Source organism: Nomascus leucogenys, chromosome 10 (genome assembly GCF_006542625.1).
Source record: "Nomascus leucogenys isolate Asia chromosome 10, Asia_NLE_v1, whole genome shotgun sequence".
Lineage (NCBI taxonomy): Eukaryota > Metazoa > Chordata > Mammalia > Primates > Hylobatidae > Nomascus > Nomascus leucogenys.
The window spans coordinates 10,919,960-10,925,296 of record NC_044390.1 but is presented as its reverse complement, the minus strand read 5'-3'; the positions used below and the strand labels follow the sequence as shown (position 1 = coordinate 10,925,296).

General features: G+C 44.7%; 1 pseudogene across 1 annotated transcript; it reads left to right on the top strand.

The window, feature by feature from the left end:
* The first annotated feature begins 1,159 nt into the window (after positions 1 to 1,159).
* LOC100607434 lies at positions 1,160 to 2,810 on the top strand (annotated as a pseudogene). Its single transcript, XR_178806.3, has one exon. The product of XR_178806.3 is annotated as a succinate--CoA ligase [GDP-forming] subunit beta, mitochondrial pseudogene (transcript).
* The last annotated feature ends 2,527 nt before the right edge of the window (positions 2,811 to 5,337 follow it).

Genomic DNA, 5,337 nt, shown 5'->3' with positions numbered 1-5,337 from the left:
TGGTGACTCCCGTAAGCAACCAGCATCAGACACTAGAAACTTCCAGTCAAGTCTCCTGGTCCCTGCTTCCAACCAGATGACCACACCTCCACCCCAGGATGGACTTTAGACCTCAGCAGCAGAGACGGCCATGCTTCCCGTGTGACATTGGGGCAACCACGTTTCCCACAGGCACCCAGGTGGGGCTGAGATGAGAGCAGGCCATCTGAAGGTGCACAAAATAGGCAGGATGGGACGGAGGCCAAGAAAGCCCCAGTGAAATGGGTGCCCCCAATTTGCATTTGGGAAAGAAGGGCTCCCACCTTTCCCAAGCCCTCCATTTCACATATTTTGCCCCCACTCTACTCTACACTCAACCCCCGACTCTCTGAGTTCCATTCCACATGACCCCCACCCCATCTTCACTTGCTGTGTCCTCACCCTACTCCACAGATCCCTGCCTCTCGTGCCTTTACTCCAGGTGAGGCCATACACGGCGGAGGCCTATTTGCTGAGGCCATTTTGACCCAGGGAATGTTTGATGTGACCATTTGAAAACACTCTCCACAAAATTGCTCGAAACACTGTTTTATATTAAAAATTAAAAGCAGGCCTAAGTGAAAAAGACAAACAAGGGACAAGGGATGTGGGCATGATGACTACTGAATGTACTACTTAGTAACAATAATTAAAAACTAAATATTTAATAGTTTGGCTTTCCCCCCAGCTACCTAAAAACAAACAAATAAACAAACAAAAAAACTGCCTCTCAGACTAAAATAGCTGCTTCAAGAGCGCCACATCAACATGTGGTAAGTTTGCTCACATTGTTACCGTCATCTTCCTACTCCCTGTGTCAATTAGGAATGGCTTATGATGCAACTAATGGCCATTATCAAAGGCATAAGGAAAGACATTTATGACTTCACATCACAAGAAGTCTCCAGACAGATGATTCCCAGCATTGACTCAACTGCTCAACGGGGCTCACAGAGACCCAGCTCCTGTCCGGCTTTCTTCTGCCATCCTTAGCTCCTTGGCTTTTAGTTCTTATTCTCATCACTTCATGGTTGCAAGATGGCTGCCACAGTTCCACGCATCACATCTTCATACAAGGCAGGAAAAAAGGGAAAGGGGCAGTAGTTAAAAGGCTGTTGGAGTGCTGGGTTTCCTGTTTAAGATGGCGTCCCCCGTGGCAGCGCAGGCATGGGAGCTTCTGCGAGCCGTAGCGCTGCCGCCCCGCTTCATGGCGGCCAGGTCCCGGGCAGTTCAATTAACCTCCTGAAGACGGCTGAGGCTGCAGGAATACCAGAGCAAGAAACTGATGTCTGATAACAGTGTGAGAGTTCAAAGATTCTTTGTAGCAGACACTGCGAATGAAGCTCTCAAGGCTGCTAAGAGACTAAATGCAAAAGAAATTGTTTTAAAAGCCCAGATCTTAGCTGGAGGAAGAGGAAAAGGTGTCTTCAATAGTGGTTTGAAAGGAGGCGTTCATTTAACAAAAGACCCTAATGTTGTGGGACAGCTGGCTAAACAGATGATTGGTTACAATCTAGCGACAAAACAAACTCCAAAAGAAGGTGTGAAAGTTAACAAGGTGATGGTTGCTGAAGCCTTGGACATTTCCAGAGAAACCTACCTGGCAATCCTGATGGACCGGTCCTGCAATGGCCCCGTGCCGGTGGGCAGCCCCCAGGAGGGCGTCGACATTGAAGAGGTGGCTGCTTCAAACCCAGAGCTCATTTTTAAGGAGCAAATTGACATTTTTGAAGGAATAAAGGACAGCCAAGCTCAGCGGATGGCAGAAAATCTAGGCTTCGTTGGGCCTTTGAAAAGCCAGGCTGCAGATCAAATTACGAAGCTGTATAATCTCTTCCTGAAAATTGGTGCTACTCAGGTAGAAGTGAATCCCTTTGGTGAAACTCCAGAGGGACAAGTTGTCTGTTTTGATGCCACGATAAACTTTGGTGACAACGCAGAATTCCAACAAAAAGACATATTTGCTATGGACGACAAATCAGAGAATGAGCCCATTGAAAATGAAGCTGCCAAATATGATCTAAAATACATAGGACTAGATGGGAACATTGCCTGCTTTGTGAATGGTGCTGGGCTTGCCATGGCTACTTGTGATATCATTTTCCTTAATGGTGGGAAGCCAGCCAACTTCTTGGATCTTGGAGGTGGTGTAAAGGAAGCTCAAGTATATCAAGCATTCAAATTGCTCACAGCTGATCCTAAGGTTGAAGTCATCCTTGTCAATATTTTTGGTGGTATCGTCAACTGTGCCATCATTGCCAATGGGGTCACCAAAGCCTGCCAGGAGCTAGAACTCAAGGTGCCCCTGGTGGTTCGGCTTGAAGGAACCAACGTCCAAGAGGCCCAGAAAATACTCAACGACAGCAGACTCCCCATTACTTCAGCCGTTGACCTGGAGGATGCAGCCAAGAAGGCTGTGGCCATTGTGGCTAAGAAGTGATGTCTTTGTCCTGATCCGATGGAGAAAGAAAGCCATTTTTCCATAAAAAGGGATGGTTCATCATTGTGAAAGAAACGGTTATCTCACTGGGGAAGAAAAGTGGGGGGAAGGCAAGAATCACTGAAAAATCTTAAATCTGTGTTTTCTGGAATAAGATATCTAGACAGCCTAAATCTGATTTTAGTCTTTATAAAAATAATATCTTGTGTTCTCATTCTTTTCTGTCACTGTAAGCCTGCCCAGTAGGCAGTGTTTTGCAGACTTTGGGGAGCGGTCTATGTGGCCAAATATTGCGTGTATAGACAGAATTTGAAATCAGGTCCTGCTTCATTTACAAGAATTTTGGTGGGCATCTAATCCGACTTAATGAAAAAGAAAAACAGACCATTTAAAAACTCAGACAAGATTATATTTAATATATTAATTACTAAAAAGGCACAAGATTACACTGAACATTAGCTACTAAAATGGCACTGCCAAGACATTCAAGCAAATAGCTATTACACACTGCAGCAGATTTTACAGGTTTCTAATTCCAACATATGTTTGAAAAATCCATGAGTGTTCCAAAATATATTTAATAATGTAAGGTCTGCATTAATATGCCATCCATGTGTTTTTACCATTTGGGTTAATATTGAATATACTGTTTACCCCACACTAAATATAAAACTAGAAACCTTATTTGTGATTTTGGAGTGGAAGCTTCCATTTTTGGGTCAAAAATGAATCCTGATTCTTATGGAAATCTCTGTTATTAAGTCATTTCAAGATGAGACAACATTGAAGATCAAATTGTGTTGGGTATCAGTATCTTCTCTCCTCGTTTATCTCTTACTCCTCATCCTCCCAGAATCTACCAGTTTATGGTAGAAAGATGGGAACCTTATTTGAATGTTTTTTTTTTCCATGATGTCCAATTTTGTTGTGGGAAAGGATTTGGATAAAGTTTTTATTTAAATTTTGGTAGATTTTTATGTATACAAATTTAAATAAAATTATGTTTTGTAAGCTGTAAAAGAAAAAAAAAAAGGCTGTTAGAACTGTCCTGGGAAGAACTGAACCAGAACCAGTGCAGCTGTGGTTGAGATGGAGAGATGATGATTTTGAGATGTATTTAGAAGGCAGAATTGACATGGGTTGATGGTGGTAAATGATGAGGAAAATGGTTTTGAGGTTTCTATCTTGGGTGGTGGTGGTGCCCTTAATGGAAATAAAGAGTACAGAAAGAGCAGACTTGGTGTAAGGGAAAAAACAATGACCTTGGTGTTTTAGTTTGGGGTTCTCTAGGGACATCCTGAACCAATATTATATAAGAAATTTAAAATATAGATCCACTGCTTAGAAAAGAGGTAGGTGCTAGCTATGCAACTGTAGTAGTATTTGCCACACAGGTGGCAGCTGGGTCCACGGAGGGTGTGTAGAAAGGAGGGGGAGCCACAGAACCCTGAAGAGTGGTGGAGAGGTACACGGAGACCTGGAGAGAAAACACCCTAAGGAAGGATTAAGCTTCAAGGAACAGGAAGAGGTCTCCAGTGTTGATCGATCTAGAAACCAAGTAAGGCCAGTCTGTGAAATGCATGCACTGGTTTTGGCAATTAGGTGGTCGATGACCTCACTGGAAGCAATTCTTGGGAGGGAGGTACTGATTCTAGTTTATAGTGGTTTGAGGAAACTTAGGCAGTAAGGAAGTAGAGACATTCAGGAAATGTGTTGGAGGGATGGACATGTGACCAAGTTCTGGCTCAAGAGTCATAAAGTTGGTCTTTTGGGGGCGCTTCTAGAAGAGATTTTCCTCTCCGTAAAAAGGGAGAGCCTGTCTGGCATGTTTTTCTGTGTGAGGATGTGATGCCTGGATCCAGGGCAGCCATCTTGTGGCAAGGAGAGGAGACATTACTGATAGAGGGAGGCCAGTAGAGCAAGAGCAAGAGGAGGGCTGAGCATGGTCCTTGGCCTTCACTGAGCTAATAAACCAACCCTGCAGTCACCTGCCTCCCAACTTCTTTTTAAGTGAGAAAAATAAACCCTCAGCCGGGTGTGTTGGCTCATGCCTGTAATCCCAGCACTTTGGGAGGCCGAGGTGGGTGGATGACCTGAGGTCAGGAGTTCGAGACCAGCCTGGCCAACATGGTGAAACCCTGTCTCTACTGAAAACACAAAAATTAGCTGGGTGTGGTGGTGGGCGCCTGTAATCCCAGCTACTGGGGAGGCTGAGGCAGGATAATCACTTGAACCTGGGAGGCGGAGGTTGCAGTGATCCGAGATCATGCCACTGCACTCCAGCCTGGGCAACAAGAGTGAAACTCCATCTCAAAAAATAAAAATAAACCCTTGTTGCTTCAGCCACTTTAGCTCTACCTGTAACTGGAATGTCAAGCACACAGCTCATTAGGTGTGATGAAAATGAACTCTACTATTGTTCCCCATTGGCCCTGTAAACTAAACTCTTCAGGGGGGTGATATTCCCCTACTGGATGAAAACTCTGGCAGGTCCATGACTTTTGTCTTCACCCTCAGATAATAGATAATCCAAAGTCACTTTCCCTAGTAAACAGATTTGCAATTGTGGAATCAGAATAGTCCAAGATGAATAAAAGCCTGAATCTGATTTTGCATCGTGTCTCCCTTCCATCACCAGGCCTGTGTCAGGCCCACAGCCTGAGGTGTAAAGAGGCCATGGCTGGTGTTTCTTTCTTTTTCTGCCTCATGCTTCTTCTCCTTCCACCCAACACTCACCCCTACCAGGCTGCTAGGGGGTGCTTGATCCCTTAGGGCCAGGGTGTGGGAAAGACGACAGGTAGAGTCTTTCGGAAGTAGGTACTGCTAAAAGCCAACTGGGGTCTCTGTTGTGACCCAGCTGATTTTTTCTCACGGATACT